This window comes from Schistocerca cancellata, chromosome 8 (assembly GCF_023864275.1).
Source record: "Schistocerca cancellata isolate TAMUIC-IGC-003103 chromosome 8, iqSchCanc2.1, whole genome shotgun sequence".
NCBI lineage: Eukaryota > Metazoa > Arthropoda > Insecta > Orthoptera > Acrididae > Schistocerca > Schistocerca cancellata.
Window position 1 is genome coordinate 319,342,230 of NC_064633.1, and position 13,916 is coordinate 319,356,145.

Here is a 13,916-nt window from a genome sequence, read left to right on the forward strand (position 1 = left end):
CTGAAATTAAATTTCTGAGAAAACCTGCTGGCTATCTGCATTACTTATCGACTAGCCGGGAACCCCAAATCAGTTGCAGGTTGTCTACCTAATGGCTTCTAGGGGTAACAAAAATGTGATTTTCAGTATTTCGCAGAATTATTCACCGAATTATAAAATTTATAACGCTGTCATAATCTACTCTCCTATGCTGAAAGTTTAACACATTAACACAAGTCCGTCTACACCTCTCTGCAAATCACAATTAATTACCTGGCAGAGGTTCATAGAACCACCTTCAACCTATTTCTCTACCGTTCCACTTTCGAACAGAGCGCGGAAAAAGCGAGCACTTCAATCTCTCCGTGCGAGCTCTGATCTCTCTTAATTTATTATCATGATCATACCTCCCTATGTAGGTAAGTGCCAATAAAATATTTTCGCATTCACAGGAGAAAGTTAGTGACTGAAATTTCTTGAGAAACTTCTGCCGCAGCGCAAAACACCTTTGTTTTCACAACAGGCACCTCAATTCGCATATCACATCCGTGACACTGTCTCCCCTATGTCGCAATGATACAAAACGAACTGCCCTTTGAACTTTTTCGATGTCCTCCGTCAATCCTATCCATTGTGGACCGCACACCGCGCAGCAATAAACCAGAAGAGGACGGATAAGCGTAGCGTAGACAATCTCTGCGGCTGTAAGCAAAACTGTTTCATTTTCTAGCGTTCTGCCACTAAATCGCAATCTTTGGTTCGTTTTCCCAACAACACTGCTTATGTGATCTTTACAAGTTAAATTATTTGCAATTGTAATCACTCAGTATTTAGTTTAAGTACAGCTAAGAACTGCGTATAAAGGGCATGTCAAATCTTTTAGGTCAAATTGAAACAAATGATAGTGGATCTACAGCCGATTATACTGACACAGGGAACCAGTGGTCGGAAATGCATATTCATAGTGTTATGGACATACACAGCGTACACCGGATAACAACAGTGGAGCCCATAATAACTGTTCAAAGCGACGACAGCCAGTCTCAATGCATGTACAGCAATGGCACAATCAGTTTTGCCACTCTCTCGCAGAACTACCGGGTGGCTGTTGCACATTGGACAGGCAGCGGGTGATTAACGGCGCACATCCCTGACCACTACACATACTGTACACAACTTAGCTCACAGCATGTGTGTCATGTGACGACCACATAGACAGCACCGGCGCATTAACGTGCGCTCCATGCACAAACGACCGCATAGATCGCACCGGCGCATTAACCTGTGCTCCACGCACACCACTATCCCTGGTGTCAGTTGCCCATTGTATCAGGCAGCTTGCGATGATCCATGGTGAGGTGTGTTACTATGTACAGTGCATGACGCATAGTCAAACATGGAACGCTACTCGTCAAGAGAGTTTGCAGACATGCATTTTATGAGCTTTGCAGCAAGATGTAGCACCCAGCAAGAAATTACAGAGAACGCTTTCCCAACAGGCGACTTTCTAACTGGCAGAAATGAAGGCCACACCTTGAGAAGATAGTGTTGAATCGTGCGGCCGACCACCCAGCAATAAGCACTCGTCAACTTGCCCGTGAAACGCACACTTCGGAGGAGTATTGGTGGGACAGGTATTACACCCCTGTCATTAAGTACAACTGCAAGCACTGGGACCAGTGGATTCACTTCTGTCAATGGATTATCCAGTGCTGTAGCGCCGAACTTGTACAGCTTGGATTGTTCAAGGACGAGGTCTCATTCACCCGTGATGATGTTTTCGACAGCCGCAACAGCCGTTTCTGGAGGGGTAACAATCCACACGCCACCCACATCACTCGTCACCAGCAACAATTCTCTGCCAACGTATGGGCAGGCATTGTCCGTAGTCACCTAACAGGACCTTATTTGCTTCCTCCCCATTTGACTGGACCACGTTAGCTGGTATTGCTGCGAGATGTGCTGCCACAGTTCTTGGAGACTGTACCCCTTGTTGTCCGCGAAAGGATGTGGTTTCAACACGACGGCGCATCAGCCCACTTCGATGTTTATGTCCGCGAGCCCTTGAACAAAACGTACCCTCATCGTTAGATTGGAACGGGAGGTCTTGTCCCACAGTCAGCGCGATAGCCGGATCTCACACCTGCGAACTTTTCCTCTGACGTTGCGTTAAGACGTTGGTGTATGAAACACCCGTACAAACGGACGAAGGCTTGTTTGTTGGATCCAAGCTGTTTGTCTCCTAGTACGAAAGACTCCAGAGATCTACTGAGAGAGTGGCAGAACTCCTCGCGCCGTTGCCATGCTTGCACTGAAACCGAACAATTATTATGAGCTACGTTGTATAACCATAACACAACAAATATACATTTCCCTATCTCAACAGCTTCAATTTGACCCGAAAGGTCATATTATCCGGACCAAATTCATCAAGTATTTGAGAACTAGAGCACTTTGCGACTTACAACGAACTTTAAGCATTAATGTCATATTGTTCCTAAACTTTTCCTCGCTTACCTGCGTAACACGATATATTTAACACATTGATTCTTTTGTAATCAGACATTTGAACCTGTTTTATACATGGGAGTTCGAATCTTTAAAGACTAGGTGGTTTATTGGTAGTTCACTAGCCAGTTAACACGATTACCTTCTAGAATACTGACAAAATTGGCTTCCGCGTGTTAGAACAATATGAAAATTCAATCATGCACCCAGAGGGAAGAGAGTAATGGATAGAACGTACAAGAAATACAAGGAAATCGCAAGACGTCAATAGGGCTTTTACTTGGAATGAGGATGATAATTATTCCTTGTTCTGAGAAATCAGCTATAAATCTGTTTTGCCCTCACTACGTCGTATACAACGATTTCATCTACATCTACACACATACTCCGCAATCCACCAGACAGTGCGTGGCGAAGGGTACCTCGTACCACAACTAGCATCTTCTCTCCCTGTTCCACTCCCAAACAGAACGAAGGAAAAATGACTGCCTATATGCCTCTGTACGAGCCCTAGTCTCTCTTATCTTATCTTTATTGTCTTTCCGCGAAATATAAGTTGGCGGCAGTAAAACTGTACTGCAGTCAGCCTCAAATGCCGGTTCTCTAAATGTCCTCAGTAGCGATTCACGAAAAGAACGCCTCCTTTCGTCCAGAGACTCCCACCCGAGTTCCTGAAGCATTTCCATAACACTCGCGTGATGATCAAACCTACCAGTAACAAATCTAGCAGCCCGCCTCTGAATTGCTTCTATGTCCTCCCTCAATCCGACCTGATAGGGATCCCAAAGGCTCGAGCAGTACTCAAGAATAGGTCGCACCAGCGTTCTATAAGCGGTCTCCTTTACAGATGAAACACTTCTTCCTAAGATTCTACCAATGAACCGAAGACGACCATCCGCCTTCCCCACAACTGCCATTACATGATGTCCCACTCCATATCGCTTTGCAATGTTACGACCAAAAATTTAATCGACGTGACTGTGTCAAGCGCTACACTACTAATGGAGTATTCAAACATTACGGGATTCTTTTTCCTATTCATCTGCATTAATTTGCATTTATCTATATTTAGAGTTAGCTGCCATTCTTTACACCAATCACAAATCCTGTCCAAGTCATCTTGTATCCTCCTACAGTCACTCAACGACGACACCTTCCCGTACGCCACAGCATCATCAGCATTTCAATCTAATTTCTATCATGATACCATGTAATTACTTTACCAGCAACGGTAGAAAAAATGGAGGCACAATTGTGTTGATGCGAGTCGCTTATTTAAGCACCTAGCGAAGCGTTAAGGAGCATTTGAATGTAATTACGCATGTAATTTTGTCATGGTCACTATTATTTTAAAAAGTCACCATGTTAATTTTATGTTAAAGACTGAACTGTGAATTGTTATTTTTATTTTCTGCTGTAAATGAAAACGCGCTGGCTGAGTTTTCCCGTTGTCACAGCGGCTGAATTAACTACAGTTGCGCAGATGTGAGCGTGATGCGAGGCGTATGGAGTCAACCGAAGCGCAGCCCGTGATTAAAATTTCGCTGAATGAAAAGGGTAATCTGTTTTTACGGTCTGTCGCCACATAAAGGTACAACGGCGCTAATTTCCAAGTTAACGTTAGCAATGAGAAGCGCAACACATTTAGCTTTCAACATAAAAAGCAAGACAGACGATGCGGATTCTTCTCAGAATCGCAGCGGCACGTAGCATCTAACGTTATAAACATCTTGCACAGCCGCTCAGGCGCGATTTATTTCATGCAGGAATGCTTATATCGCGATTCGCAGATTAAATTCCATCATCACATTATAAAAATCCATGAATTACACGTCAATCTGTATTACTAATCTGGTAATAACACCCGCCCGAGTTGAAGAGTGCCTATCCAACGGCTTTCCGCGGCAAAATAAATTTGATGTTGAGCATTTCACGCAATTATAGACCGAAATCAAAATTTTAAAATGCTATAATAATCTAATCATGAAGACATTAAGAGGTATAATCTAATGTTAAACGTTTAACACAGTAAGTGCTAAAGTTAGAAGCCTTAAGGCAGCTTAACTCACGGAGTGCAAATTATTCACACCATATTCATCCAGCATTTGAGAACGAGAACACTTAGTGGCTTTCAACAAGCTTTACACACAATTTCAAACATTTTCGACACTTTTTTTCGCGCCTATCCTCCACAAAATAATGAAAGGAAAAAAAGTTTATCGCTTGCTATACTTTCGCTGCTCAACCAGTAAAACATTAGCATCATACGTGATGTTTAAATTTATTGCCCCTTTACTACTAAATCTGTTCGCAACAAATATTCCACACAGTATCCATATATCACTGAACGTATCTTCCGCAAAACTTTTTCGCTTTACGACACTCATTTCTTCAGACTGGAAAGAGAGGCTATTAGACTGGCGTCTCAATGAAATGCAGTTTTAGTTTTGACTTGTTAATTAGTCTACGGGGGGAAAAAAGTCCGAAACTACAGTGTGTCCGGGAAGTAGGGATGAATATTAAAGTGCTATAGAACGTACAAAATTTATTGAAAATGTATTAAAAAAAACATCAACTAATTCCTGCCACTTACACTCCTGGAAATGGAAAAAAGAACACATTGACACCGGTGTGTCAGACCCACCATACTTGCTCCGGACACTGCGAGAGGGCTGTACAAGCAATGATCACACGCACGGCACAGCGGACACACCAGGAACCGCGGTGTTGGCCGTCGAATGGCGCTAGCTGCGCAGCATTTGTGCACCGCCGCCGTCAGTGTCAGCCAGTTTGCCGTGGCATACGGAGCTCCATCGCAGTCTTTAACACTGGTAGCATGCCGCAACAGCGTGGACGTGAACCGTATGTGCAGTTGACGGACTTTGAGCGAGGGCGTATAGTGGGCATGCGGGAGGCCGGGTGGACGTACCGCCGAATTGCTCAACACGTGGGGCGTGAGGTCTCCACAGTACATCGATGTTGTCGCCAGTGGTCGGCGGAAGGTGCACGTGCCCGTCGACCTGGGACCGGACCGCAGCGACGCACGGATGCACGCCCAAGACCGTAGGATCCTACGCAGTGCCGTAGGGGACCGCACCGCCACTTCCCAGCAAATTAGGGACACTGTTGCTCCTGGGGTATCGGCGAGGACCATTCGCAACCGTCACCATGAAGCTGGGCTACGGTCCCGCACACCGTTAGGCCGTCTTCCGCTCACGCCCCAACATCGTGCAGCCCGCCTCCAGTGTTGTGGCGACAGGCGTGAATGGAGGGACGAATGGAGACGTGTCGTCTTCAGCGATGAGAGTCGCTTCTGCCTTGGTGCCAATGATGGTCGTATGCGTGTTTGGCGCCGTGCAGGTGAGCGCCACAATCAGGACTGGATACGACCGAGGCACACAGGGCCAACACCCGGCATCATGGTGTGGGGAGCGATCTCCTACACTGGCCGTACACCACTGGTGATCGTCGAGGGGACACTGAATAGTGCACGGTACATCCAAACCGTCATCGAACCCATCGTTCTACCATTCCTAGACCGGCAAGGGAACTTGCTGTTCCAACAGGACAATGCACGTCCGCATGTATCCCGTGCCACCCAACGTGCTCTAGAAGGTGTAAGTCAACTACCCTGGCCAGCAAGATCTCCGGATCTGTCCCCCATTGAGCATGTTTGGGACTGGATGAAGCGTCGTCTCACGCGGTCTGCACGTCCAGCACGAACGCTGGTCCAACTGAGGCGCCAGGTGGAAATGGCATGGCAAGCCGTTCCACAGGACTACATCCAGCATCTCTACGATCGTCTCCATGGGAGAATAGCAGCCTGCATTGCTGCGAAAGGTGGATATACACTGTACTAGCGCCGACATTGTGCATGCTCTGTTGCTGTGTCTATGTGCCTGTGGTTCCGTCAGTGTGATCATGTGATGTATCTGACCCCAGGTATGTGTCAATAAAGTTTCCCCTTCCTGGGACAATGAATTCACGGTGTTCTTATTTCAATTTCCAGGAGTGTATATTTGAAAAATTATATCCTCCATATGACCACCCAAGGCAGCGCGACAACGGGAAGTGCTTTCATTGAAGTTCTCGATAACGCGTTCACAACATGTGGTGGGATGGCGTTAATAACCCTTTTAATTCCATTGGTGTATCGTTTGTGGTGCGCTCACGTACACTTTTGATTTCACAGATCCCCACAAAAAAAAGTTACAAGGCGCGGTCTGGCAGGCCATTCCTGGTTGCCACGTAAACAGATAATTTTTTTAGGAAGCTTTTCATTCAGCAGGGCAATCGTTTCATGCGATGTGTGACATGTCGTGCCATCTTGCTAAAACCAAAATTCGTCATTTTTATCAAGAAGAGGGAAAAACCAATCAGAAAGCAAGTGTCGGTAACAGTCGCCATTCGCAGCGACGGAGGCTCCCTCATCAGTTTCTAAAAAGTACGGGCCGATCACTCCTCCCGTCTAAAATCCACGTCACACAATCGTGCGTTGTGGATGCATCTCATCTTCCACAGCCGGCCGGTGTGACCGAGCGGTTCTAGGCGCTTCGGTCTGGAACCGCGCGACTGCTACGGTCGCAGGTTCATATCCTGCCTCGGGCATGGATGTGTGTGATGTCCTTAGGTTAGTTAGCTTTGAGTAGTTCTAAGTTCTAGGAGACTGATGACCACAGATGTTAAGTCCCATAGTTGGTTGGTGGTTGGTTTGGGGAAGGAGACCAGACAGCGTGGTCATCGGTCTCATCGGATTAGGGAAGGATTGGGAAGGAAGTCGGCCGTGCCCTTTCAGAGGAACCATCCCGGCATTTGCCTGGAGTGATTTAGGGAAATCACTAAGTCCAATAGTGCTCAGAACCATTTGAACCATTTCATCTTCCACAGGCACTCGCGGATTTTTGTTACTCCAAATGCTGCAGGTCTGCTTATAGACATACTGTTTGAGTTGGAAGTGCGCCTCATTTGAGAAAATTATTCTTTTTGTGAAGTTCTCGTTCTCCCTCGTCGAGCCAAGATCCACTGGGCAAATCGATGTCTTTCCATAATCTACCCGCTTCAACTCTTGTGTAAGTTGAATCTTGAGCACATGGATTTTCAGATCTTTTGCAAGGATTTCATGCAGTGAACTTGGTGATACATTCAATTGCTGAGCTCGTCGGCGAACCGATTTTCTCAGGCTTACGGTCACAATGTCACGCACGAGAGCAACGTTTTGTTGCGTCCGAACACAACGCGGTCGTCCTGTTTTCTGAACGTTTGGAACACAACCCGTGGTCTCAGACTTCTGGATCATCTTCCGAACGGATTATTCGTTTGAGCAGCGTTGCCAACGCTGCCTTACCGCAGTGGTAACACCGGTTCACGTCAGATCACCGAAGTTAAGCGCTGTCGGGCTGGGCTAGTAGTTGAATGGGTGACGATCCGGTCTGCCGAGCGCTGTTGGCAAGCTGGGTGCACTCAGCCCTTGTGAGGCAAACTGAGGAGCCATTCGCCAAGGGTCACTGTGGGAATTTCACTGTTTTTGCAACAACTTTTTACCACTTGGATACGTTGTTGAGTTGTCGTCTGCCCCACGATGAAAATAACAAACAACAATGCTTACACAAAAGCTACCGGGCTACTAATGGAAAGGACTGCAGATAATAAACATGGAAAAATTACTGCTGCCAACCGTTATATGATAAAATGGCGCAAAATTCAAATTCGTCCTCACATTCTGGATACCCTTAGTAAAACCAACATAATTAGGGCTTTGCACCTTTAACCGCCAACGGCCTTACCGCAGTGGTAACACCGGTTCACGTCAGATCACCGAAGTTAAGCGCTGTCGGGCTGGGCTAGTAGTTGAATGGGTGACGATCCGGTCTGCCGAGCGCTGTTGGCAAGCGGGGTGCACTCAACCCTTGTGAGGCAAACTGAGGAGCTACTTGACTGAGAAGTAGTGGCACCGGTCCCGGAAACTGACAGACGGCCGGGAGAGCGGTGTGCTGACCACATGCCCCTCCATATCCGCATCCAGTGACGCCTATGGGCTGAGGATGACGCGGCGGCCAGTCGCTACCGTTGGGCCTTCATGGCCTGTTCGGGAGTAGTTTAGTTTAGTTTTTAGTTTTTACACCTTCATCCAAAAATTCTTCAGATGCTTGACGTCAAATATTTAACGCTTTAATTTACACACGCTAGAGTCACACTCATGTGACTACTGTCAAAAGTGTGAATAACGAGCGTTTGCAGCACGGAACGCTGCGAGACGTGTAGAAGGAGAATCAATGAGGTTCTGGAAGGTACTGACAGGAGCGTGGGGCTATGTCGACTCCAGTGTCGTGGCCTACTGCTCCAGGTTTCTCGGCTGAGACCTTAACGCTCCCTCCTCCTGTCTGGATCCTTCCAACGATTGTGGCACGGTGTTTGCTTTGGGTCCGATGGAACATAAAACGTGACTCATCTGAAAGGGCCGCTTGTCGCCAATCATAGGACGTGCAGTGTGGTGTCTGCTTGCAAATTCCATCCTTCGTCGCTGAAGAACAGCCGTCAGCATGGGGACATGAATCAGGTGCCTGCTGCGAAGGCCCATACGCAGCAACGTTCGCTGAACGGTCGTTGAGGAAACACTGTTGGTAGCTCGTTGGTTCATCTAGGCGGTCAGTTGCTCCAAAGCTGCACTTCTATTGGCCCATACACAACTCCGCAGACGTCATTCACCTCTGTCATCTACGGCCCACGGTGTATCACGCTTGCCTCGGCGCCGTTTTTGGATAGCGCCATTTTGCCATGCACGGTATACTGTAGCCACGGTGGCACGCAAACGGGAAACGCTTCCACGATTGTCCTGCAAGCCAATGATCGTACCCTTTTGGACGCCAAGTAAAACACATTTCCGCGTTACGAAATGACTGCACAGTTTTTCACGTCGTCCCCCCAAACCCCGGAGATACACGTTATGTACCATCCACTGCTAGTCTCCCGTCTGTCAGTGGTTATTGCAAGCTGACGTCGAACATAGGCGGTGGTCACCTTAATGTGAATGGACCGTGTACGTAAAATTACCAGACATTGCAGGCTGTTTTATTCACCGAGTTCGGTTGTTTAAATTATCGAGAGTGGCGTGGTGATGGCGGAGGGGAGAGGGGGGGGGTGTTTTTGGTAATTAGGGGAAGGACTTACGCTCTCCTACATATCAAGACCGCCACGGAGTCACTCGAACGCGAAGAAAATAATTGCTAGGTCAATATTTTTTTTCTTGTCAATAAAGTTGAGTTGAAGGCCGAGTCACACAGAGTGATTTGCGTTAAGGCATAAAACCTCTCGTATTTTGCCGGCCAGGGTGGCCGAGCGGTTCTAGGCGCTACAGTCTGGAACCGCGCGACCGCTACGGTCGCCGGTTCGAATCGTGCTGGATGTGTGTGATGTCCTTAGGTTAGTTAGGTTTAAGTAGTTCTAAGTTCTAGGGGACTGATGACCTCAGATGTTAAGTCCCAGAGTGCTCAGAGCCATTTGAACAAATTTTTTTTGAGCTAAAATTTAGAGGCAAAGCGGGCTGAATCGTTTACTGCCGTTTAAACGCCGCCAGCTGCAGCTCCTCTGCTAGGTACAGACTTTATTTGCAGTTAACAAGACTGGCCTACGCTAATAAGATAAAACGATTTCCTGTTGGCCGTACTTTATACGATACAAAAACAGGGCCCGCTACGATTTCTGTAACTGGAACTGTATGCTAACTTTTGGCGCATAGGTAGTAGCTGTTCCCACGGCTTTTGAGGATAAAGATGTTCCTTTCACATCAAGACGTGCATGCAATTGGAATAGCCAACATTTTGTCTTTGTCGTATAAAGAAGGGCAGAGAGGAATTACGTTTTATCTTACACGGAAACATCACCAATTGACCTCATATTTTAAGGAGAAAACATCACACTTGCAAGATGTCAGCCCCCGCAAGCGATCCTGTGCGAAAGTTGGGACCGTAATTTTGATAATACGCAGCTGTGACCTTCTGAAAGCACAGCTTTTACACTTTCGCTCGGACCGGTAGTTCGTCAGTCGCTCGCCCTCGCTGCAGCCGCCTAACGCTCGAGCGTCAAGTACCAACCACAGTCCTCTAAATCGCATGAGTTGAAAAGTGAGGTAGCAGTATTGGGACAGTGTACATTTAACTCTTACACAGGATGAATCCAAACTCCAACGACAATATTTTGGGAGGTCGTTCACAGTTATTTTTTGAGTGTTTTGGTATAAGTAACTCGCGGTATGCCGCAGATTGTTTTTTTTTTTCTTTCCTTTTTTTATTAAACGAACGCACGTATTTACGTGCATTTATTTTAAAACTTACACTGTCCCACTGACAATAGTGTCCTTACTCTTGCTTTTTCTCTTATCGGTGGCTCCGTGGGTATGTGCCGATCACAAACAGAAAAATTCGTGATCAGTCCCTGGCTAATGCTAGGAATTGTTTTATGCTCTAACCGCTTCTTCCACTTCATCAGGTTTATGGATACGTGAAGAAGTTCAAAGCTGCTCGGTATGGCAAACTCTACATTCCACTGCAGCTTCCATTACAAGGGCTTGGGGAATTCAGTTCACAGGCCGAAGGAACACAACGAAATCCCACCTCTATAGAGTGTAAGCCGTTTCTGTGTGTTTACCGATGATCTTTTTGTGTTATTTTAGGTTCTCTCGTTAATTATTTGTTAGAAAACGTACCTCTGTATTAGAGTAGCATTACTGTGTACTAGTTTCCCACTCGCCGGATTTCTTCATTCAGAGTTTTGTGGCCATTTCACTTTTAATTGGTTAACTTTGTATAAACGTGGTAAGTATTGAGTCTTTGCATGAGGATGCTTTTCGTTGTTCCACTGTGCTTCATACAATATTTAAGTGCATTTCGGAAGAACGACGTGACAAGTAAAGCGCAACCAAAATACACTACCTTAGTCAATGTACGTGTCTGAAATACGTAAGATGTGACCGGACGCCATTCCAGTATGTAGATAATTTGTTGCTGCAAATAGCTTCCGGAGTTCTGACCAGTACGACAGTGTTGAGAAATGATACTTCTGGAGCGCGGCGATGGTATGAAAACGCCACAGGTACAGAAACGGAGTAATCCTATTTGGACTGCGAAGTGAGGAACGAGTACATAAAGGAGCCGCCCACACAGTGGCCTAGCGCCGCGGATAAACTCCCAGGAGAGATGGTCAGCTAACTGGATGAAAGCTACTGTTGGCCTAAATGCCAAAATTAAGTTTCACTGTTGCATTTATGGCGCGCCGCTCTCTTTAGTGAGGAAAAGTCAAATGTCAGACGCCCTCGTGCGACTGAATAAACTTTCTGCGGCCTGAGCTGGAGAATGACGACGAAACTTTTCAGGTCAGTACGTAACTAGCCAACAACAAATACATTATCCGATCAAAAGTATCCGAACACCCATATGTACTGTGTAATTGATCATTAGACGACAAGAGAGGTGAACCCGCTAGTATAAAAGGAGGCAGGGAGTATTGTTTGGCCAGTACAGAAGCAACACCAGGATCTACTGACGAAAAGGGACCGTCGAGCACTTCAGAGTGTATTTGTGGAAAAAAAGCATGAAGTGAGCGGAAGTAACCACTCGAGAGCTCCAGTGTGCTAACAGTAGTGCTAACCGAGCTGGGTGGCGCAGTGGTTAGCACACTGGACTCGCATTTGAGAGGACGACTGTTCAAACCCGCGTCCGACCATCACGATTTAGGTTTTCCGTGATTTCTCTAAATCGCTTCAGGCATATTCGGGTACGGTCTCTTTGAAAGGACACGGCCGACTTCCTTCCCAAATCCGAAGTGACCGATGACCTCGCTGTCTGCTCCCCTTCCACGAATCAACCAACCAACCGGTATTCCTGTGTCCCTAGATTGGCGCCTGAAGTCATAAACTATAATCATATTGTTACAATATCATTGTAATGAGCGTAATCGTCAATCATTCGGTTTCCTGCCGTTCTGAGTACGCTAATAGAGAGAATACTCGTTTTTGTCAGAGCTGTGTCTAACATCACTTTTATGGCAACAAGCGACTTTTATGGAAACAGGCGAAGCCTATCACTCTTGCAAAACAAGCAGCAAGCTTCTGTTATTGAAAATTTGTTTGTAAAATTCACTATTTGCTATCCATGGGTTTGTCAAACAAGCGCGCAGACGCACCAACTAAGTTAATCAAACTACACGTCAGTGTAAATACTGAAGATTTTGCTACCGGTAGTATTACACCTGATTCACAGAGAACATGTCCAAATGACATGTTTCAAGTTCAACCACATAAAGCAGCAAATTTTATATGAATAGCGAAACAAGTTCGAAAACGTTTTTGTGAATACTTCGCTACAACTGGAGAAATTCCATGGCAAAAAAAATGCTTGTAATAACGATGTTACATGAAATTTATAAAAAAATTTCTATCTATAAAACATTTGACGACGCTAAATACAAATATTGATACTAATTGAACATTAATTACGTGATTTTCGATTGTACTAATACCTCCTTCCTTTTCTACCTGGTCCTCTAAAAATGGAAATTCAAAAAATACTTACAAATCGTCCAGGAAGAACTGGAGGTACGATTTTTTTAATTTTATTATACTTCCGTTTTTTCGTCGCGCGTAGAACACAGATTTTCTTCTTAACGTCTTGCTGAGTAATATTTGGGAGGAAAAGAAGCAACAACTCTACCATTTTCGTGAGTGACAAAGGTCTTTTGTTTTTGTCCATAAATTCTTTTGATCTTTCTCGCTCAGAATCCGCGGCGAAACATCCACATTCGTCAGATTCGGCATCTTCGATGTCCGGTAAGCATCCAACTATGGTTTGACACACGCTTGAGTAAACGGTCAAATCGGTTATCAATTAAAATTTCTCTCAAACACAGTCGATGTGTGACAAACTCGTCAAACAAAGCAGCACACTGGCAAATAATTTGACAAGCAAGTGAAGTTTGGCAAATTGTTTGATCGCCTACGGGGCCGTAATGGTAACGTAGCAGAAGTGAAACGGACGATTTTTCCCAGTTAGGTAAACAGTACTTCCGTAAGTCTGGGAATGTAACTACTTTTGTAAAGTTATCACTTAATTGTTGTGCATGACTGAACTGGGTGAAATATGAGGGAAAGTCAAAAAGTAAAGGGACTTCAGATTCTCGCCGTGGGGTTTGGTAACATTGCTAGTATCCAGGGATGAAGTATTGTCATCTGCAACTACTCTATACAACGTGTCACTCTTATTCCCGTGTTAGTCGTTGTATTGTAGCAGAATGTGAAACACGGCAACTCCTGTGTCGATCTGCAGCAAGGAGGAAACGTGGGCAGTGATTCGCTTTTTGTTTGCGGAAGTTTTTAAACCCGCGGAAGTTATTTGTCGAACGCAAGCGCAATATGGTGACAGCTGTTTATCGCGAAGCAA

At 45.8% G+C, this 13,916-nt stretch overlaps 1 protein-coding gene and 1 pseudogene across 2 annotated transcripts in view; one reads left to right on the forward strand and one right to left on the reverse strand.

Moving 5' to 3' along the window:
- LOC126094637 (tyrosine-protein phosphatase non-receptor type 9) overlaps positions 1–13,916 on the reverse strand; it is a 797,956-nt gene that overhangs the window by 751,280 nt on the left and 32,760 nt on the right. The gene's annotated exons all lie outside the window — the stretch shown is intronic.
- LOC126095799 (5S ribosomal RNA) lies at positions 8,257–8,374 on the forward strand (annotated as a pseudogene).